General features: G+C 45.0%; 1 protein-coding gene across 1 annotated transcript in view; it reads right to left on the bottom strand.

Annotated features, from left to right (window-relative positions):
• Window positions 1–23,908, bottom strand: part of LOC147662765 (acyl-coenzyme A diphosphatase NUDT19-like) — a 189,540-nt gene extending 165,632 nt beyond the window's left edge. Inside the window, exon 1 of the mRNA XM_086950916.1 lies at window positions 23,793–23,908. The gene's annotated coding sequence lies outside the window, so the exon portion shown is untranslated. The remainder of the gene's footprint in view (window positions 1–23,792) is intronic.
• Window positions 23,909–24,123: the final 215 nt, after the last annotated feature.

The following is a 24,123-nucleotide window of genomic DNA, read 5'->3' as shown; positions in this document are numbered from 1 at the left end:
CGATCGAAAAGGAATGTCTCGCCATTCGATGGGCTGTCGATAAACTGCGCTATTACTTGGAGGGGCATCATTTCATCCTGTATACTGACCACGCAACCGCTCTTGTGGATGAGCCGCAACCTCTCGAATAACCCAAGGGTCATGAGGTGGTTCTTAGCCCTCCAACCATTCAGGTTTCAGGTTCGTCACAGAAAGGGGAAGGACAACGCCAACGCCGACTATCTATCCCGGTATCCTCTCCCCGATCGGGAGAATCCTAGGGGGGAGGGGTGTGACGAGGGGGACCCGGATTCGGGCCCTCCGGGCTTACCTGTTAATGTCTCCCCTCTTTCCGAACAGCATACGGACTCCTGGAAGACGCCGGACGCGGCATACAACCCAGTGCTGGACGACAAGGACCCGTGTTTCTTCAATTGGGCGGAGCTGGACCCTGACCCCGCCCACCTGTCACTGGTAAAACCCAGCCTGAACACTACACAGGTGTGTGATTCACCCGGAGGAGGAAAAGGAGAGTGGTGGCGAGAGGATGGAGCGGAGTGGAGTTCGAGGACGGAGGAGGCGAGCAAGGAAGAGCAGAGGACGGAGGAGCCGAGCAAGGAAGAGCAGAGGACGGAGGAGGCGAGCAATGAAGAGCGGAGGACGGAGGAGTCGAGGGAGGAAGAGCGGAGCTCGGAGGAAGCAGGAGGAGGAGTCCGTGACTACAACGACAAGCCAGGAGGCCAACTGGAAGGCGCATCGCCCAGCCACATTTCCCGCGAAGTGAGGCTAGAGCAGGTACAGTCACGCTTCACGGGTTGGGCGGGACGTAGGTGGGCTAAACCACCCTGAAGAATCACTCGGCATACCTTGCACTTACCCCCCCCTCACCTTACCGACACTTGTACCGGGGTACGGTTTCTGCACGTGTGTGTCCCCACTCCCTTCCCTTATCAAACGCCTTTTCAGTGTCAGGTTAACACGGGTTTCTTTCTTTCCTGTCGGCATCTGAAACATCTGGGAAAACGGCAGAAGAGAGGCCTATAATTTCCAGAAGACATCGGGAACGGCGGCTTGGAGCATCGAGGACCACGACGGAAGACACCGAAAACCCCCTCCCATACTACCGAGTACCGGTCCAGAAAAGGCGACAGTATAAAACAATAAAACCGGCATTACCAAGAAAACCGTTGTCCGTGAGTCTATTTGAGTCTCCACGCGAAACCCCACAGTGAGCTATAAGCTAAAATGAGAGCATATTTTCTGTAAATTCAGATTATTTTTCTCAATCATGTGAGAATGAAGTCTGACATTCTCAGCAAAACATGTACATCCAGCAAGGACAGAGACTGTCAGTTGATTCCTTTGTGTTCTACTGCAGCCTCCTAGAGTGTTCTAAAGAACAACTGGAGCGCTAACAGTCCTACTTATTACAAAAGTATAGCACACCTGAATCCATCTTGATTGGAATTGTTATATGGCATTTTAGGATCCGAGCAAATTTTCCCAATTCATGCCCTCACATAGGTACAATTCATATTGCCCTAATATTGATATTATAGAAATCATTCCCTTATTTAGAAATAGCCCACGCAGTCCAAATACAGGCATGGCTACTTCCACCCATGCCAAAACGTCACAACGATTTCTTGGAAAATCGGCTTAAGCAGTCAGGGACCTCTCCTTGTTTGAATATTGATTTGGCCAAGAACTCATGTACTTTACAAAGAACTACTATTCCTTTGGGGTTCTTTACTGACGTTATTATGCCCAACTTTACGTCAAACTAGACACCTCTGAGGTTTAAATATTCCTTCACTTTCTCTAGCAAGACACAGTGGTTTGGACCAGTTCGAAGACCTACTTACCCGACGCAGCTCGCTACAGCTAGTGCCAAAGGAAGCCGACTCTCCAGCTGACACACTGATCGAGAAGCTGTCCTTTCTCTCGCTGAGAATCCAGCTTCAGGGTTTCCAAGGTCCCCTTGTGGGGTGTTGGGAAATCGAGTGCAGAGACAGAGATACCATACCTCCTTCATTCTAAAACCAAGGTATGGAGCTGATTAGAACCTAAGAGAAATCTTGGATAGATATTTGGCAGAAATAACTTAACATATGCTACACAATACATACTCCCTCCCGCGTACTAGACTTAGGTTAGGTACATTGGAGTAGGCGTATTTTAGAAACACCAGTTGAGAATTTTAGTCAATGTTATTTATATATGTATTTATATATGGCTTAGAAACCATACAATGCTTTTACAGTATTATTTCATATTACTGTTTACGCAGTCCGCATTTAACTTTACAGTCTGCATTACGATAGTAGCAGTTCACTTCACTTGCATGAGAAAGAAGACTGTTCAATAAAAACCTTTTTATTGAAAAACGCCTGTCTCTCTATTTCTCTGCACCTCTGTAGAAATGAAGCATGCACGATTGACTGAGTGAAATACCTATCTATTGTTTTCGCGACTCTAGAGAAATATTTCGTATTCTTGGGAAACAAAGTTGTCATGTTTATGCGGTTGTCAGAAACGAATCCCTTCTTGTGTATTCGAGAACGTTTCTAGTGACCTCTGAGCTAGCTGGCACTTACTCTTAAGTTTAGTATATTCGATAGAGACCTAGTCCACCTCAGTCCTACGTCTAATATATAGGATAAATTATTCCAAAGCGCAGAGCCTATTTGGAATATAGGAACAATGCTACACAATAAAGTGGTAACTCTTAAAACATTTAATTTAAAAAGGAACAAAATGAGGAGCTTCATTTTGCCATAGAAAGTATGATTAATGCTTCAGAAAGAAAAATTAGGGCACGTTTTGAGTGACTACTCAAATCCTCTTCTATTTCATTAAAAAAAAATCTGACATGCAGACTGAAACATGTACTTTCAATACCAGCAGCAGACTTCCCTGGTGAGCAGTAGCTTTACTACAGTGATCTAATGAGCAACTAGAGTGCTAACATTCAGAATTGATGGCAAATGTGTGACACATCTGAATACCTTCTTGATGGAACCAAAGTAAATGAGGAAATTAGGAAACTTCATAACAAATAAGTCTCCCAAGACCGCCACCAGAAAAAAAAGAGCCCAAATGTAGCACAAGTATCACCCAGATGTAGCCCAAGTATAACCCAATGAAAAGAATGTCCCAGAGTGTTCTAAAGATCAACTAGAGCGCTAACAGTCTTACTTATGACAAAAAGTATGAAACATCTGAAGCCATCTTGATTGGAATAAAGTAGTAACACTTAAAACATTTAATTTGCAAAGGAACAAAATGAGGAGCTTCATTTTGCCATGGAAATTATGATTAGTGCTGCAGAAAGAAAAATTAGGGCACATTTTGACTTCTCAAATCTTCTGCTATTTCATTAAACAATTCTTACATGCAGACTGAAACATGCACTTTGAATACCAGCAGCAGACTTCGCTGGCAACTAGATTGCTAACATTCAGAATTTATGGCAAATGTGTGACACATCTGAATTCCTTCTTGATGGAACCAAAGTAAAAAACTGAAAGTATTTCCTACTGAGGATGTCAGAAATCATACTTGCGCCTGCCTTACTGTGTCTGGGGGATGACGAGGTGCAGTAAAAAAAACGGGCGCTGAGCGAACTACATTTCCCAGAAGCCTCGGTTAGCCTATTTGAGTTCCTGTGACACGCATCCTGTTGCGTGTTATTCCGCTTTGCTGCTTGGATTGAGCGGAGGGAGAAGGAGCCGGGGAACTCGTTGTACCAGCCGAAAGGTTCTGTGTCCGTTGCTTCCTTTCCTCCAGGTAGGAGCGGCTCCCCGCCTTGTTTGTGATCGCCATTGAGCGGAGCGTTGTGGGGGCTCCCACGCGTTGCCGTGATTTCCAGCGCGCAGTGACGGAACTGCGGCGCTTGCTTGTTTTGTTGCTTCTGCTTTGTTTACTGAGAGGCGCGGAGGAGCAGGTTCGCCTCCGTGGGACAGACTCTGAGCTTTTGGATTTAGTCCGTGTCGGCTTATGGACATTAGAGCGGAGCGTAGTAGTGTGAGGAGCCACACGCTGCCGTCTCTCTATTTGTTGATTACTTCTTCTACTTCGAGTAGGTGGTGCACGGTGGTAGTAGCTGCTCCGTGTAGCCAGAACAAGCGCTTGTATTGTTTATGGTTCATAACTATTAGTGAAGCTTGCGGAGCACGGCGGTGTTTTTTACTGCGTGTTACCGTGGCGAGAACACTTGAATACATATCATGATTATGCTGGCACAGGGTCGCAGTCTTTGATCCCATTCAATCTAACTGCTAAAATTCAGGAAACGTTACCTTCAAGTACCTGTGTTTCTAACAGAGGCTGGTGTGCTTTTACTCGCAGAGCGGAGTGCTGTGGTTCTTGCTTCCCACGCATTACCGTGTCTGTGTGGCTAACAACAACAGCTTCTCCTTATAATTTTGTTTGAGTGCAGTTACACTCTTTTCCCAACATTCACCCAGAACTCCATATTTCGGATAGCTTGTGTTTCCACTGAGGTATATAGGAGCTCGTAATGAATTCATATGTATGAGTTTATGCAATTGATGTTTTTCCTAACTTATGCCTGTTTCCATTAGGGTTCAAGCACATATCCTTAGAGGGGGAATTCGAGACCACCCCATTGCCGAGTTTATGTTTGTTCTCACAGGTACTTAGTTGCAAGAGGAAGTGGTGGTTTATTTCATGTGTTGGGTGTCTGGTGTTCTTACCTTTGTATGCTCTGTCGTTTCAGGTACATCCCTTCCCAGCTGACCCCTTCCTTCCCTTCCCTGTTTATTATTTTGACAATTACCCCTCGCCTAATGGCTCAAATCCTCTGTTGATATTTTATGTCAGAGTGTTTGTGACGTTTGGAGGTGGGCCTTCTATTCACCATCCGGATCCCGTGGAGCGTATCCGGACAGAATAACACGCCCACGAATTACTAGCTACACCCGATCCGGGTGGGGACTAAAATGGCTACCTTAGATGAAGTACTTCAGGCCTTGATATTGGTGCAACAGGAATTGGTTGCTTCTAAGGCCGAGGCCACTGCTCTGAAAGAAAAAGTAGATAGGCTAAGCAGAAACCCCTTCGATGCCTCTCCCTCACAAATACAGGTCACGGTACCTCCTCCCATTCCCCTTGCAAATCCGGAAAGGTATTCAGGAGACCCAGCTAAGACACAGATATTCCTGACACAGGTCTTGATGCATTTCTCGTGCAAACCGGCTTCCTTCCCATCCAATCACTCCAGAGTCGCCTTTGCCATTTCATATCTAATAGGTGATGCGGCCAATTGGGCAGTGCCGTTGGTTCGCAATGACGACCCTGTGTTAACGAATTGGAATGCATTCAGGGCAGAATTTGAGCGCGTATTCGACCGAAGGGCCACTACGTTTAGTGCGGATAGAGAGCTCCTGATGCTGAGACAGGGGAAAAGAGACTTGATTTCGTATTTGACGGATTTCAATAGGCTGGTAGCTGAAACAGCTTGGCCTGAGGAAAAGAGGATGTCACTTTTTTATCAGGGATTAAGAGAAGGGCTTAAGGATATTATAGCTCAAATAGACCCTCAGCCAGCTACTTGTAAAGATATGATCAATTTGACCCTACGTTTGGATGGGAGAATGAGTGACAGGAAACGTTGGGATCGGGGTTATTCAGGGTCCGATTTCAGTCCTCGTAGGACAGTATCATCCCCCGAGTCCAGTTCAGAACCCATGGAGTTAGGGGCTGTAAAAACCCCTCTGTCTAGAGAAGAGAAGGAACACCGTCGAGCCCTGGGTCTGTGTCTCTACTGCGGGAAAAAAGGACACTATGTTAGGGACTGTCCTACTAAACCCAAGACGAGCGGGGGATGGAATCGTAACAAAAGACTAGCCATTACTGCTGTAGGGGTGACTGGGGATGAAGAAGCAAAGGTAGACTCTCCCCTAGCAACCAGGGCCCCTCTCTATCAGATTCCATCCTTGTCAGTGATGACGCTATTAGAAACAGAGACTCACATACTCCTTCCCATGTATCTGGAGAGCCAGTCACAGAGTCATCAGGTGAAGGTGATGATAGATTCAGGAGCCACGGGGAATTTTATTGACAGTGGACTGGTGACTGCTCTGTCCTTAGTACGAGTGCCAAGAGATATTCCCGAGGACGTACTAGCAGTAGATGGGAAACCCTTGAAGTCAGGAAAGATCACGGAACATACAGACAAGCTTGTTTTGTCCGTGGATATTTCAGAGGGGTATCACAGAGAGGAACTGATCTTGAACATTATCGAGGCGCCTCAATACGAGGTTATTTTAGGTATGCCCTGGTTAAGTCACCATAACCCCACGATTGATTGGAGAACGAAGGAGGTCCGGTTTGAATCCGAGGAATGCAGAGAGCATGTGGTTTCCTCTTGTGGAACGATCACTGCTGTGTCATTTCTGCCCTTGATAGTAGCCACTGCTGCTGAGAAACAGGTGATCTTACCCTCGCAATATAGGGGATTTGAGGAGGTTTTCAGTGAACGTTTGGCGGAACAGCTACCGCCTCATCGTCCATATGATTGCCGAATAGATTTGGTAAATGGGGCTACTCTGCCTTCCTGTCGGGTGTATGCACTCTCAGTTCCGGAAACAGCGCACCTAAGGGAATATCTCGACCACTATGTGGAGATTGGGTTCATTCGCCCCTCGAGGTCCCCTGCGGCCTCTCCTTTGTTTTTCATCAAAAAGGCCAATGGGGAGTTGAGAGCGTGTGTCGATTATAGGGTGTTAAACAAAAACACAGTCAGGAATCGATACCCCTTGCCTCTAATATCAGTCCTGTTGGATCAGGTGAAGGATGCCAGAATATATACTCGGCTGGATCTGAGAGGTGCTTATCACCTGGTCCGGGTAAAGGAAGGCGATGAGTGGAAGACGGCCTTTAAGACCCGGTATGGCCTTTACGAATATACTGTCATGCCGTTCGGGTTGTGTAATGCCCCGGCGGCATTTCAGTATTTCCTGAATGATGTCCTAAAGGAGTTTGTTGACATATGTGCAGTTGTCTATATAGACGACATTCTCATATATTCAAACACCATCACACAGCATCATGTTCAGGTGTCTCAAGTATTACAGAGACTAGGAGAGAACAGACTGTTCTGCAAACTATCCAAGTGCGAATTCGATGTGTGTGAGGTGGAATTTCTTGGAGTGATGTTGAGTCATTCAGGGTTGCAAATGTCAGAGAGAAAGGTGAAGGCTGTACAGGAATGGCCGGTTCCGGCGAGTGTGAAGGATGTGCAAAGATTCCTAGGATACTCTAACTACTACCGGAGATTCATTGCTCAGTTTTCTCAGGTGGCTGCCCCTTTGTCCCGATTGCTTAGAAAGGGTGTTCCCTTTGTGTGGACCAAAGACACTGAAGGAGCCTTTCAGACACTAAAGAACGCTTTCACCACCGCACCGATACTGGCCCATCCTAAACCGGAACATCCTTACATAGTCGAAGCGGATGCTTCGGATGAAGCAGTGGGGGCTATCTTATCGCAAAGGAACCACCTCTCAGGGCAACTACATCCTGTAGCCTACCTTTCCAAGAAACTCAATCCGGCTGAAAAGAACTACACTATAGCCGAGAAGGAACTGCTGGCCATTAAAAAGGCGTTCCAGGAATGGCGCCAATATCTGTGGGGGGCTGCGTTCCCTGTTACTGTATATTCCGACCATCGTAATTTGCAGTACATGAAAACAGCACGCAATCTCACTCAGAGACAAATGAGATGGATGCTGTTTTTCTCTGAATATGACTTTGTGATTACTTTTCGTCCTGGAGCTGACAACAGAAAGGCTGATACACTTTCCAGACAACATCAGGGGGAGAACTCGATAGGGATTCCCAGACTTGAGTCCATCGTGGATCCGAACAAGGTTGTGTGTGTGATACACGCTGATACCTTCTTGGATCGCGTCAGCCGAGCAAAGACCCCGGGAGAGTGGGTAGCATGGGCCACCCAGGGAAGAGGTCGCATGATAAAGAAAGGCCTTCCTTTTCAATACACCAAACTCTTCCTCCCCGATGATGCTACAAAAAAGACTGCTTTCAACTGGTGCCACGATTCTCAGTTGGCAGGACATCAAGGGGTGGGTAAAACAGTACAGCTGATGCAAAGGTATTTCTGGTGGGACACAGTCAAGAGAGATGTGGTGGACTGGGTAAGATCGTGTAGTGAATGTGCCATGGCCAAGAATGAGACAGGGAAAAGGAAAGGATTGTTGGTTCCCCTTCCGACTCCTAAAAAACCATGGCAAACCATTAGCTTAGATTTTGTCACGGGTTTGCCTCCGGATCAAGGGATGACTGCCATATTAGTTGTGATTGATAGTCTTACCAAATTGGGTCATTTCGTTCCCTGTGTGAATCTGCCCACAGCCGGACAGACGGCGCAACTACTATTGTCCAACATCATTAGGCTACACGGGGTGCCCGAGGTCATTATATCAGATAGAGGTCCCCAGTTTATCGCCAGATTCTGGAAGTTTTGGTGTCAGGCCTTAGGCATCCGTTCCTCCCTTTCAACCAGTTTCCATCCGCAAACGGACGGACAGACGGAACGGTTGAACCAAACCTTGAAAAAATATCTCAGGTGCTATGCTGCGGAGGCACACGATTCTTGGGTTTCCTTGTTGTGGATGGCGGAGGTAGCCTACAATAATGCTTGGCACTGTTCTCTGGGGGTCTCCCCATTCTGTGCTACATATGGTTATGATGCTAGGATCCTTCCAGTTTCCATCCCTGAAGCGATAGATAATCAGCCTACAGTTTTGGGCCAAATGAGGAAGGTACAAGCCATTCACCGGAAAATAAAGATTCATTTGACCAGGGCTAAGAGAGAGTACAAGAACTATGAAGACAGACACAGAAAACAGGGCCCAACGTATGCAGTGGGTGACAAGGTATGGCTGTCAACCAAGAACATCAAATTCAAACTCCGTAGCATTTTTCACCCCCGGTTCATTGGACCGTATGTAGTGGTAAAGCAGATCAATTCGGTAGCTTACAAATTGAAGCTGCCTGGTTCCCTTCGCATACACCCTGTTTTTCATTGTAGCCTGTTGAAACCTGCATTTTCAGACAAACGCAGGGCTCCCCCTCCGGTGTTGTGTGATGGGGGCTTTGAATATGTGGTGCGGAGCGTCAAGGATTCCAAGTACAGGAGGGGTGTGTTGTGGTATCTGGTATCCTGGAAAGGGTATTCGGTGGAAGACGACTCGTGGGAACCGGTATCCAACATCCATGCCCCTGATGCTATCCGGTCCTTTCATCGGAGGTTCCCTACGCGGCCTGGGCCTAGTAGGCGCTGAGAGGAGGACCTACTGTCAGAAATCATACTTGCGCCTGCCTTACTGTGTCTGGGGGATGACGAGGTGCAGTAAATAAAACGGGCGCTGAGCGAACTACATTTCCCAGAAGCCTCGGTTAGCCTATTTGAGTTCCTGTGACACGCATCCTGTTGCGTGTTATTCCGCTTTGCTGCTTGGATTGAGCGGAGGGAGAAGGAGCCGGGGAACTCGTTGTACCAGCCGAAAGGTTCTGTGTCCGTTGCTTCCTTTCCTCCAGGTAGGAGCGGCTCCCCGCCTTGTTTGTGATCGCCATTGAGCGGAGCGTTGTGGGGGCTCCCACGCGTTGCCGTGATTTCCAGCGCGCAGTGACGGAACTGCGGCGCTTGCTTGTTTTGTTGCTTCTGCTTTGTTTACTGAGAGGCGCGGAGGAGCAGGTTCGCCTCCGTGGGACAGACTCTGAGCTTTTGGATTTAGTCCGTGTCGGCTTATGGACATTAGAGCGGAGCGTAGTAGTGTGAGGAGCCACACGCTGCCGTCTCTCTATTTGTTGATTACTTCTTCTACTTCGAGTAGGTGGTGCACGGTGGTAGTAGCTGCTCCGTGTAGCCAGAACAAGCGCTTGTATTGTTTATGGTTCATAACTATTAGTGAAGCTTGCGGAGCACGGCGGTGTTTTTTACTGCGTGTTACCGTGGCGAGAACACTTGAATACATATCATGATTATGCTGGCACAGGGTCGCAGTCTTTGATCCCATTCAATCTAACTGCTAAAATTCAGGAAACGTTACCTTCAAGTACCTGTGTTTCTAACAGAGGCTGGTGTGCTTTTACTCGCAGAGCGGAGTGCTGTGGTTCTTGCTTCCCACGCATTACCGTGTCTGTGTGGCTAACAACAACAGCTTCTCCTTATAATTTTGTTTGAGTGCAGTTACACTCTTTTCCCAACATTCACCCAGAACTCCATATTTCGGATAGCTTGTGTTTCCACTGAGGTATATAGGAGCTCGTAATGAATTCATATGTATGAGTTTATGCAATTGATGTTTTTCCTAACTTATGCCTGTTTCCATTAGGGTTCAAGCACATATCCTTAGAGGGGGAATTCGAGACCACCCCATTGCCGAGTTTATGTTTGTTCTCACAGGTACTTAGTTGCAAGAGGAAGTGGTGGTTTATTTCATGTGTTGGGTGTCTGGTGTTCTTACCTTTGTATGCTCTGTCGTTTCAGGTACATCCCTTCCCAGCTGACCCCTTCCTTCCCTTCCCTGTTTATTATTTTGACAATTACCCCTCGCCTAATGGCTCAAATCCTCTGTTGATATTTTATGTCAGAGTGTTTGTGACGTTTGGAGGTGGGCCTTCTATTCACCATCCGGATCCCGTGGAGCGTATCCGGACAGAGGAGACTGTAGTAAATGAGTTAATTAGGAAACTTCAAAACAAATAAGTCTCCCAAGATGGCCACCAGAGACATAAGAGCCCAGATGTAGCACAAATATTACCCAGATGTAGCCCAAGTATATCCCAATGACAGAATGTCGCAGAGTGTTCTAAAGAACAACTAGAGCGCTAACAGTCTTACTTATGACAAAAGTATGATACACCTGAAGCCATCTTGATTGGAATAAAGTGGTAACACTTAAAACATTTAATTTGCATAGGAACAAAATGAAGGGCTTAATTTTGCCATAGAAATTATGAATAGGGCTGCACAAAAAAAATTAGGGCACATTTTGCCTTTTCAAATCCTCTTCTATTTCATTAAAAAAATTCTAACATAAAAACTGAAACATGCACTGTGAATACCAGCAGCAGACTTCCCTGGTGAGCAGTAGCTTTACTACAGTGATCTATTGAGCAACTAAAATGCTAACATTCAGAATTTATGGCAAATGTGTAACACATCTAAATGCCCTCTTGATTGAACCACAGTAAACAAGCATTGAAAATACAATAGGTCTCGCCCTCGTTTAAGTTAAAGCAATTCTGTTTGTAATTATTTGGCTTTTTAGCTTTGCTTTTATTAGTGTTTTTCAAACTTTCATGTACATAACATGCACATGTATGCATATATGTATATGTACATGTATATATATATGTATGCATGCATTTATATTTGTATTTATAAAGATATGCAGATTATATATATGCTTATATATGTATATAAATATGTATATCACTAACAAAACATTGAAATTCCTCCGATATAGTTAGTTGTACTAACTATAACTCGCGCGCTCGCAATCCACTGCTGATGATGTCACATATTACATCATTCATGACATGGTCAGTGACATCACTGATGACATCTCAAATGACATCACTGATGGCATCACTGATGACATCATCCAGTGAATGTGGTTTGGTTTGATATTTAAATAAGTATTATAAATATAGCAATGTGCATTGAATACTGAGTGGATGTATAAGTGTCTGGATGGAGGATTTAGTAGCACTGTGATTGACTGTCAAAGTGACTAATTTGAAGTGTTTCTCTAAATATACGGGATAGTCATTAAACAGTGTGAATATCTATATCACTCCATCTCTTTTTGCGTAAACTACTGCATAAGTTGGTTACCAGCTATTTGAAAGTCGATATTACCTATTAATTAGTTAAATGAGTATTTGTATGGGATAGTGAATGTGAGTGTAGTTGGGTGGGAGGTATGTGACTTTCTACGATGTTATGTTATGTTATGTTAAAAATAATTTGTTAAGCGCACTGCACCGGTTGGTTTCCTGGCACTAATGAAAGACAGAGAACGTGACCTGAGGTTTAATGCGTGCTGGGATTATTGATATGCTTGTCTGAAGAGCCAGGTCTTTAATGCTTTCCTGAATGACATGAGATCCGGACAAGTCCGGATTTCAAGGGGGAAGGCATTCTACAGGCGAGGAGCCAGAATAGCAAATCTGCAGCCCCCAGAATGCTTGCGTTTAAAGGAAGGTCTCTGAAGAAGGGCCAGGTGGGCTGAACGCAGATTGCGAGAAGGAATATGCTTCATGACGAGTTTATCAATGAATTTAGGGCTTTTACAATGGAGGGATTTAAAAAGATGCGTAAATAGTTGATTTAGTAGGTATGAGGTTAAGACTGTATGTGGAAACAGTTGTTTGGATGAGTGAATGTCTTTATGGGTGTGGTGATGAGTAAATATATTTCTCAATTATACATGTCCAACAAACTAGAAATATAAAAGGCAGTGTATGTGACAGTTGTTGTATATAAATAAGTATACATAAGACTCAGTGAATGTATGAGTGAATGTATCGAAAACTTTATACATGCAATAGTGATTTTATAACACAGTAAGTATGAGTTACTATCTGAGTTACTATATGAATAATTAAAGTGGTGGTTGTATAAGTGTTTAGCTGAGTAAATCTAAGTATGATCAATTATTACATAAATGAGTAGGATGACTGCATAAGTCAATATGATGTGTGCTGGTGTGTAATGTCCATATAGGTGTAGAAGTATATTTAATAGTGTTCTATTGATCTTTTTTAGCATGTATGTGTGAATCTGTAGGTAAGTGTTTAGATGTGTGTGTAGATGTAGTAATCGCTGAGTGGGTTTTTAGAAACTTGTATTGGTGTGACAATGGTTTCAAATATGGTACGCCATATTTTATAAAGAGTGTTGAAAGGTTATACTAGTGTATGATGAGATGTATCATATTGTCACGTGGATGATGTCATCAGTGATGTCATCAGTGATGTCATTTGATGTCATCAGTGATCGCACGGCTTGGGCCCCATTCCACTATAGGAAAGATTTACTTGGCATAATCTGAAAAGACATCTCCGCTCCTCTAATGCGAGACTAATAAGAACGACTAGATTCAAGAAAACCAGGATGGGGGGCAGAGCCTTCGGCGTGGCAGCCACACGTCTTTGGAATGACTTGCCCCAGACCATCAGACAGGCTGATTCACTGTCCTGTTTCAGAAAGAATCTGAAAACCTGGTTATTTCCAAGGGCGGAAAATTAGATCTTTCACTACCAGTTCAGGTTAATCATTGCGCTGACTAGTCTAAGCGCTAGGATACCCAAAGGGTGGCAGTTTTGCACTATACAAATGCTACATACAATATAATACATGTCACTGACCATGTCATGAATGATGTAATATGTGACATCAGCAGTAGATTGCGGGCGTGCGAGTTATAGTTAATACAACTAATTATATTGGAGGAATTTCAATGGTTTTGTATGAGTGAAATGTTCAGCTAACTAGAACACACCTAAAACCTATGGTTTTTTCAGTGAATTTCAAAGGTTTTTTAAATGCTAATTCCTAACTATAATACCCCTAAAACATATGTTTTTTTCAGTGAATTTCGAAGGTTTTTTAAATTCTAATTCCTAACTATAACATGTCTGAAACCTATGTTTTTTTCAGTGAATTTCAAAGTTTTTGAAAATGTATTAATTGTTTTTTATATTGATTTACTTCCTTTTTTTACACTATTTACTTTTAGATATTTTATTTTTTAAATTACATTATAATTACATTATACATTATATTACAAAATATACCTGCTCAGAATGAATTACTTTAGTTTCAATACTTTGGATATAGGCAATAGACTTTTAAGTGCAGTAGTTACAGTTGTTCCATTGGGCAACACAATTTCAAACACAATGCAACATTGAGCTCAATGTGAACTTCTCGTTAAATGCAATTAGTTACTTTATGGATTACTTTTCTAACCACAGGACTGGATCCTAGATTCAAACCTCAGACATCTCCTGTAAACAGTTGAGTAAAAGCGTTTTGGTTACAGTAGTGATTTTTAACGAATAATATTGTATTTTAAAAGTTGACACGTCAAAACTTTTTCACATAGAATTACCAATGTTATCCTATGGTAGGAAATTCACTTATCAGGTAAGTAGTGTTATCGTTACTTTTTCTTACTCTGTTGTGGATCCTGGATCCAGCACTGATGCATCTCCTGTAAACAGTTGAAAGAATGCGTTTAAGTCATACAGGCGATTTTTAAGGAATATTTGTAGTTTGTGAAAATCAACCAGACAATGAATTCCTATGGAAGGAAAAACAAGTCACTGGTAAGTAGACTTAGAATTACTTTTCAGGGTCAGTGCTGGGCTCAAAGATGCAGCAATGAGGTCTCTCCTGATAACAGGGGAGTAAATTGGAATTCGTAGTACATCCAGTAAGCGCCACAGAGCTGCGTAGCAGAGAGATGTAAATAGGGGCACGGCCTGCACCACCTCTCTGCAACGCAGCGCAGTGGCGCTTCATAGAAGCACATGGTGAGCTACTTTGCCCCCACGGTCCCTCAGGTTTGAAGTGGAATTTTTTCCCAACTTAAAACGTGCCACAGGGCGTGTTTGCACACATCACGTCCGGCCCCGTTTCCTCCCTTCACCATTGTGTAAAAACACCTTGTCACCGTTCTAAGTTGAGATTAAGTTCCCTTCAATCCTAAGGGTCCCTAGGGTCAAACTAGCCCATTAGGTACCTCCAGTAAGCGCCACAGAGCTGCGTTGCAGAGAGGTGTAAAAAGGGTAAATAAATAGTGTTCTATTGATCTTTTTTAGCATGTATGTGTGAATCTGTAGGTAAGTGTTTAGATGTGTGTGTAGATGTAGTAATCGCTGAGTGGGTTTTTAGAAACTTGTATTGGTGTGACAATGGTTTCAAATATGGTACGCCATATTTTATAAAGAGTGTTGAAAGGTTATACTAGTGTATGATGAGATGTATCATATTGTCACGTGGATGATGTCATCAGTGATGTCATCAGTGATGTCATTTGATGTCATCAGTGATCGCACGGCTTGGGCCCCATTCCACTATAGGAAAGATTTACTTGGCATAATCTGAAAAGACATCTCCGCTCCTCTAATGCGAGACTAATAAGAACGACTAGATTCAAGAAAACCAGGATGGGGGGCAGAGCCTTCGGCGTGGCAGCCACACGTCTTTGGAATGACTTGCCCCAGACCATCAGACAGGCTGATTCACTGTCCTGTTTCAGAAAGAATCTGAAAACCTGGTTATTTCCAAGGGCGGAAAATGAGATCTTTCACTACCAGTTCAGGTTAATCATTGCGCTGACTAGTCTAAGCGCTAGGATACCCAAAGGGTGGCAGTTTTGCACTATACAAATGCTACATACAATATAATACATGTCACTGACCATGTCATGAATGATGTAATATGTGACATCAGCAGTAGATTGCGGGCGTGCGAGTTATAGTTAATACAACTAATTATATTGGAGGAATTTCAATGGTTTTGTATGAGTGAAATGTTCAGCTAACTAGAACACACCTAAAACCTATGGTTTTTTCAGTGAATTTCAAAGGTTTTTTAAATGCTAATTCCTAACTATAATACCCCTAAAACATATGTTTTTTTCAGTGAATTTCGAAGGTTTTTTAAATTCTAATTCCTAACTATAACATGTCTGAAACCTATGTTTTTTTCAGTGAATTTCAAAGTTTTTGAAAATGTATTAATTGTTTTTTATATTGATTTACTTCCTTTTTTTACACTATTTACTTTTAGATATTTTATTTTTTAAATTACATTATAATTACATTATACATTATATTACAAAATATACCTGCTCAGAATGAATTACTTTAGTTTCAATACTTTGGATATAGGCAATAGACTTTTAAGTGCAGTAGTTACAGTTGTTCCATTGGGCAACACAATTTCAAACACAATGCAACATTGAGCTCAATGTGAACTTCTCGTTAAATGCAATTAGTTACTTTATGGATTACTTTTCTAACCACAGGACTGGATCCTAGATTCAAACCTCAGACATCTCCTGTAAACAGTTGAGTAAAAGCGTTTTGGTTACAGTAGTGATTTTTAACGAATAATATTGTATTTTAAAAGTTGACACGTCAAAACTTTTTCACATAGAATTACCAATGTTATCCTATGGGAGGAAATTCACTTATCAGGTAAGTAGTGTTATCGTTACTTTTTCTTACTCTGTTGTGGATCCTGGATCCAGCACTGATGCATCTCCTGTAAACAGTTGAAAGAATGCGTTTAAGTCATACAGGCGATTTTTAAGGAATATTTGTAGTTTGTGAAAATCAACCAGACAATGAATTCCTATGGAAGGAAAAACAAGTCACTGGTAAGTAGACTTAGAATTACTTTTCAGGGTCAGTGCTGGGCTCAAAGATGCAGCAATGAGGTCCCTCCTGATAACAGGGGAGTAAATTGGAATTCGTAGTACATCCAGTAAGCGCCACAGAGCTGCGTAGCAGAGAGATGTAAATAGGGGCACGGCCTGCACCACCTCTCTGCAACGCAGCGCAGTGGCGCTTCATAGAAGCACATGGTGAGCTACTTTGCCCCCACGGTCCCTCAGGTTTGAAGTGGAATTTTTTCCCAACTTAAAACGTGCCACAGGGCGTGTTTGCACACATCACGTCCGGCCCCGTTTCCTCCCTTCACCATTGTGTAAAAACACCTTGTCACCGTTCTAAGTTGAGATTAAGTTCCCTTCAATCCTAAGGGTCCCTAGGGTCAAACTAGCCCATTAGGTACCTCCAGTAAGCGCCACAGAGCTGCGTTGCAGAGAGGTGTAAAAAGGGGCATGGCCTCCGAACATCTGTCTGCAACACAGCTCCTTGGCGCATACTGGAGATACCTGTTTGGCTATTTGGCCCTCAGGGACCCTCAGTATTGAAAGATAATTAATTCTCCAACTTAAAATGCATCACAGGGTGCGTTTGCATATTGGTGAAGGAAGGGGGTGTGGCCTGAGGTGATATGTCTGCAAACACGCCCTGTGGCGCATTTTAAGTTAGAAAATTCATTCCCACCAGGTACCTCCAGTATGCGCCAGGAGGCTGCATTGCAGAGAGGTGTTCAGAGGTCGCGCCCCTTTTTACAACACTCTGCAACAAAGCTCCGTAGCGCTTACTAAAAGTACCTGGTGGGCTAGTTGGCCCCCAGGGACCCTCAGGATTGACAAGGAATTAATTCCCCAACTTAAACCGCGCCACAGGGTGTGTTTGCACACATGTGAACTCAGGCCCGCCCCCCTCCCTTCACAACTGTGCAAACGCGCCCGTGGTGCATTTTAAGTTGGGGGATTAACTCCCCTTGAATACTGAGGGTCCCTGGGGTGCAACGAGCCCACCATCTACCTCCAGTAAGCGCCAAAGAGCTGCGTTGCAGAGAGTTGTAAAAAGGGGCCTGGCCTTAGAACAATTCTCTGCAACGCAGTTCCCTGGCACATACTGGAGGTACCTGGTGGGCTAGTTGGCCCCCAGGGACCCTCAAGATTGAAGAGGAATTAATTCCTCAACCTAAAACGCACCTTAGGGCAGTGGTGTTTGGGTAGTGTAGGGGGTCATGACTGGGGTAGTGTCTTAGGGTTTAGGTTAGCGCAGTGGAGTTTGGGTAGTGTAGGGGTTCGTGCCGGGGGTAGTATTTTAGGATTTAGGGTAGAGGAGTGGTGTTTGGGTAGTGTAGGGAGTCATGCCGGTGGTAGTGTTTTAGGGTTGAGGGTAGCGCAGTGGTGTTTGGGTAGTGTAGGGCAGAGCTTTCCAAACTCTGTTTCCCGACACAGTACTGTGTCGCCTGCAAGAGGTGGGTGTGTCGCGGGATGGCCGGGCACTTAGCACATAACTGCTGCTAAAATTAAGAGGCATTCCTTTTAAAGAGTGTCTCGGAGTCTGCCGCAGCAGCGTGGACTCCGAGACACTCTGCTCTATGGGGGCCGAAGATTCACAACAAAGCCCCATTAACATGTAAATGGTCTTTTAAAGACCTGCGATGTACTCAGGTGCAAATGTTCACAAGCATAAAGTATTTGTGTATATGGTTATATACATGCTTCTATGTGTGACACACGTCTGCACGTACGAGTTTGTGTAATGTCAAGTGCGTGCAGACACGTATGCCACGTGTGAGAGGTATATGTATGCATTTTGCTGCATGCGCGCGTGTTGGTCTTTGAAAGTCTTGTATGTTTTCTGAGGGTATGAGTCTGCTGAGGTGGTTCTTGGATGGCCCTCTGCTCTTGAATGCTAAACGGGGTGTATGTGGGGGGAGGATAAAACTGCAAAAAAAAGTGCAGCAATCCGGTTGCTGGTTTTTGGCTGCAAGGAGCTGCGGCAGAAGACAGCGGCAAAGAACCTTGAGTTGTGGTGGTGGTTCCACACAGTCCCCGACTATGCCTCAGCTCACCCCTTTCAGATATGCCACCTGCCTACCTGAGTAAATCCCTATAGTTGAAAAGGCTGTCAGAAACATGCCAGACCGCTGGATAGGGGGGGCTGCTGATTCTGCAAGGGGCTGCCGCAGGGGGGACAATGAATTGTGGTGGCCCCGAGTTGTGGCTGCAGCGATTTCCGCCGGTTCCTGGTTTCTGCCAGTCTTTGCCGCCAGTCTCTGGGTTTTCTGGGTTAGCTGGCCCGACCCCTGAGCTGCTTGGTTGGTGAACCGGACTGCGAACGGCCTGCTGGAGCAGGCAGGGAGCCCGAGCGAGCAAGCGAGGTGAGCTGAGGTATAGTCGGGGACTGTGTGGAGTGGTGGAGTGGCGGAGAGGTGGTGAGAGGAGCGGGAAGTGAGGAGCAATCTATGTTATTCGAGAGTCCTTGCTCCCGCTTTAGCTCTCGCTCCCACCCTCCCCCTTAGCAGATTGTTTCTAAAATAAGGACTATGTTGAGCGCCTCACAGTACAAGGAGCCAATGAGTTAAAAGGAAGGCTAGCACTGAGGAGGCACAGAGCTCGGAGTGCTATTCTTTGTCATTCTTTTCTTCGCCCATACCTTCCTCTTTTATGTATTGGGGGCCCGGGAGATCACTTTTGTACCTGAGCCGGGTGGACTATTAACATTATATTCATCACAGAGACAGAGGCAGAAACTGTAACTGCAGAAGGCATACTATTGGCGCAATATTGGAAGTTTTGAAAGGTTAAACAGGCCTAGACCTGGGCTGCATCTGTGTCACCGGCACAAATTCTTACCAGAATGGAGGCTGACTTGAAACCTGAGGCCTTGAGACTTGAGGCCTGAGGCCAAAGCTGCTGGATGCTGTTGCCACCTTATCCACCTTATGCTCCTTATGTTCACCCCACAATATCTATGACCCTGCAATAATTGTGCCAGGTAGAACAAGTCAGTAGCAGCTAGCACTTTTTGTGGGAACACTATTGAAATGAAAATTAACTTGCACGCTGATTACAGCAGTGTTTTTTGTCTTTTGACCTCCTGTCATATGATTGGTGATTTGGTGACTCTGGACTTTATCTGTGTACTGCTCTATTTTTTCTTTTTCTGTTATTTATATCTTTTTGTCCCTTGATCTGTTATTCATATTTATAGTTACTTATGGTGTAACGCCCTATCCTTTTTGACCCTTGATCCTTTGAGCCCCTTCTCTCTTTGTCTTTGTTCTCTGCCCTTGGACCCCTTATTGCTAAACCAAAAAAGCTAAGAAAGGACAGTCCTGGCTCCAGTTGTAGTTGAGAGAGCGATTTTTTTCTGGGCCAAAGAGTGGGGGACTGTATTTACACCTGTTAGAAATAGGATCTCTGGTTTGCCAAGGCTTGCGCCAAAGCCAGTCAGAGACCACCACTCTAGTCAGGGCAAGGGATTACACACCAAGATAACGCCTGCTCACCCCCTTGGTATCTTGGCACGAGCAGTCAGGCTTATCCCGGAGGCAATGTGTAAAGCATTTGTGCCACACACAAACACAGCAGCAACACAAAAGGCACACTACAAAAGGAACTCCACACAAGGTTATATCAAAAATAGCCTTTGAATTATCATAAAACACATTAGATGGTAATCACACAATATGCACTGTGCATAATTTACAGGGGATTATACAAAACATGACAGGGCCACATGGACCACTGTCAGAACCATCACTGAATAGAAATAGTAGCTGTAGCACAAATAGTACATGTAAAACACAGCCAGTATCTACTGGTAAAAGAATGACCTTAGCATTAGATCCTGCAAAAGAAACCATAGAATGCACAAATCATATTACTCAGGAATCTCATCAGGCATAAACCACATGAATCACCTTAGGTAATCATTTGCATGGACACCGTGTACCCCATTTGGGGACACACACACTAAAACTGGCCCTATGCCAATTGGCCTCCTCCAGGGGCTCAAATGCCCAACTTCTAGAATGTCAGGGTTGGCAATGCATGCAGCGGAGTAAAAGTGCCCAAAAGATCAGGTCAAACATGGCCTTGCTGGGCAGATGTGAAACTGTTCATTGGCACCAGCGTGCCTCCTGAACCCCCACTAGGGCACCTATGTAACAAATTCCCCAATGTTACAGCTGCCCTCTGTCCAGCGGGGCAGCTACGAAGAACCCTCAGGGACTGACACCACCCTTGCCTTAGGGGCAACCTCCGGGTGCGGGCACCGACAATGTGCCCCGACAAACACCACCTACCAGACTCCTGGTTAGGGGCAAGAGTGCCCCAAGAATGTTGTAACTGCACACTGTTGCGGGGCAGCTGAGGATGCCCAAAATACACAAGCCCTTGCCCCACAGGCCTCAGGTAGGACGCCCCTGTACCAGGAATGAGCCCCACTCATGGGGTGGTTGCAGGGACTCCTTCGGTCTCCTCTAACGCTGCCCCTTTCGTGTGCAATGCTCGATGGAGTCCTCCTTGCTTGGATTCTCTGGCGGCGTGTCCGGTCTCTGGGCACAGGGTGGGGCTCCAGCTGGGAGCCCTCAGGGCTCCAAACCTCTTCTGGCCCGGTCTTGCTCCTCTCTGTGGCTCTCACAGCCACCTAAGCCCTTGAGGCTCCTATTTGGAGACAAATCTCCACACGCGGGGCTAATGACAGCCTGAAGAGCCCACGAGGCTCCCCCAGCACTCAAGCTTCACCCGGTCCCTCTCTGGGGACACAGGACTTTGCTGGGGAGCCAGAAGAACTCCAAACGGCTTCCCCAGCAGCGGGCGGCACATTTTCTCCCTGCTTCTTGGCTATACGCGGCCCTACCCATGTCCCAACACAGGTTGCCTGGCTACCTGTCTGGGCTGCGGCAGTGATTTTCTGGTGCAATACGGGGTAGGCTCCCATTTTAAGTGAAGACACTTGTGGGGTGGGCACCCGCTGGGAGGCAGGAAACAGCGGGATGAACACCCACTTTTTAAATATGCTAAAAAAACGGCAAAGATGTGGGGTGGGCACCCGCTTTTTAAATATGCTAAATAAAACAGCAAAGATGCGGGGTGGGCACCCACCGAAGTCCTCAAAATGCGGGGTGGGCACCCGCTTTAGAAAGGCAGTGTGGGGGAAACCCACACGTTGCAGCTTCGCGCTGCAGACCATCAGCGTGCCCCATAAATGAAGGTAAAAAGCCTTCCCAGCAATAAAGAGCCCAGCGCTCTACCCAATAAAGGCAAAGGTTGAGGGGCACAAGGCTCGGCTCAGGCAGGCTAGCACACAGGGCCCTCAAGCAGGGAGGCAGTCCCTTGTGGTGGTTCCTCTTGGAGCCCAGCAACTGCAGCCCCTAGCATCATGATCAACACAGCAGAGAACACATTTATGGGGTCACAGCCCCTTCATTCATACAACCTTTTCCTTTGTGACACATCACAGAGTGGGGGGGAAATCCAGGAGCAACTGGTTTGGGAGAGTTTTGGAGCACTTCGTTGTGCTCAGCTCCTCTCTTCTTTGTTAGGTGGGGGCTGCGTGCTCAGATGCACCACAGGGGGCGGAGCCAGCATTGTGGAGGGAAGGCCCAACTCTATTCAGGTCCCAGGTGCAACTCCTCCCTCCCAACTATATGCAGATCTCCTTATTCACCAGCGGTCAGACCTATTCTGGCTCCTGGAGCCATTCACACCATCCAGCACCTGTCAATCACAAGCCAGACAGGCATTTCACATTAGGCAGGCAGACACACAGCACACAGAAATACCAATTTCTAAAAGTGGCATTTCTCCACCTTTCACCATACATCTGCGCACACCATTGCGCAGCATTTATTCTCACGAGTTCACTCATACTAAACTCGCCCCTGCACTCCTCTCATACCAGGAATTACCAGGGACACACATACCCCCATGCATTCCTATGGGAGGGAAGGCCAATCTCACCACACGCACTCAGAGAGAGCATGCACTTTACACTGGGCCACAGTGCTAAAGGGCGCAGAGGCTAAAAACTACTAATATCAGGTCACAGAAAAGGCAAAACGTTTAGGGTTGAACCTACCAAAAGGGCAGAGTCCAACAGAGTCTCTGCCAAATATATGAGAGTATTCAAGAATAAGTCTGCAATGATATATAATTAATATGATTGGTAAGATTACGCAGTGCACCTTTTAAACAGGCCTTAAATAAAATGACGGCAAAAAAACTTAGGTCAGTGCGATTGCTTGTGGGTAGGACCTGTGCAAAAACTAAATCAAATTCCTTATGTAACAAGGATGTCTCTGGCATGCTGTGGAAAAGAAAACGTTAACTATTTAGTCTACCGGAAAGAAAAAACATCTTCAAGTTGGATCAAATACCTAACCATTGGGAATAGGGGAGAAAATTTGATTAGGAATGGGAATGATACTGTTAATAATGTCACTGATGTGGTTGAGGTTGTATAATCACATATTACTTGTAGTAAGCATGGAGGAGGAGAATCCCTAGAATCCCAGAGGCATCCAGTATGGTGCCCTGGGGAACGGACTGGGTCTCCAGCCCTCCAGGTATCATTTGGACCTACTATGCCATCGCTTAAAACAGCCGATATAATTCCACACAGCACACCACACACACCTAAGGAAATCATAGAAGAGCCCCTTGGTCCCCATCCAGTAAAGGAAGTTCAAAATAAAGATTTTACTCTCCCGGGTCTAGATTTAGAGCTCTGCCGGAGGTATATTTTACATGATACTAGCAAGATTACAGAACTAGCAAAGACTCCAGCAATAGCAGTTCCTATAGGACTAAAATTATTCAGTAGTACCCCATCCATTAAATCAAATTATTCTCTCTTGCATTCACACCCCTCTCTGACCCTGTTCAAATTTCAGTGATACCCAACCCAGTCAAATCATAAGGAAGGATATAATAGTCTTGTGTTAGAAAAAGAAATGCATGGGGCAAGTCCCAGAGTGAAAGAAAAGAGGGGCTATTTGTTTGTAAATCACAAAAATCAAGTGTAGATTTGTGGCATGTAAAAGCAAAGCAACATCAAAATAGAGGACAGACTTCGATGTTGTGCACAGTCTCATAGTTCAAAGCCTAATCAGGTAATAGAGCAAGGGTTCAAGACCCTCCAAATCATTTTAAATGTATGTTTTTGCACTTTTAAAATATGTTTTTCTTAAATCAACCCAGGTGAAAGATATGTCTTTAAAATAACCAGCTACCACTTCTGTGGGGTTCTCACACAGTTATTCCATATCATATATAAAACATATCCAAAAGATGTGACACTCTGTGGTATATGTCACATGCCAGACTTGGGCTCCAACCCCTTCTCTGTTGTTCATCAGCCCTTACCTTCTTCAAGTCGGCTGGCAGCTGTCTTTTAACTGGTTCAAGTCCCTTTCTTTGTCGGTCGGATCTTCATCTCCCAGCTCCTCGACAGCTCCCGAGAGTTCCTCCTTCAGGCTGTCAAGTCTTCAGTATTGTGATTCCTAGAAAAGAAGCACAGAAGGAAATGTTAAAAATAAATACAATTCCCAGAAAAAGGTAACCTGACTCTTCCATGAACAATCGACGAGTTGAACAACTCATTTTAAAATAAAGAATGAGAACGTGGCGCCATCTTGTGGTGAAAACAAAATGTATGTTGTAAAAATACAGTTTTGGTTCATTTCAAAATATTGGG

Source organism: Lissotriton vulgaris, unplaced genomic scaffold (assembly GCF_964263255.1).
Source record: "Lissotriton vulgaris unplaced genomic scaffold, aLisVul1.2 SCAFFOLD_3205, whole genome shotgun sequence".
NCBI lineage: Eukaryota > Metazoa > Chordata > Amphibia > Caudata > Salamandridae > Lissotriton > Lissotriton vulgaris.
Note: the sequence above shows the minus strand (reverse complement) of the source record. Positions and strands in the feature narration are given on the sequence as shown.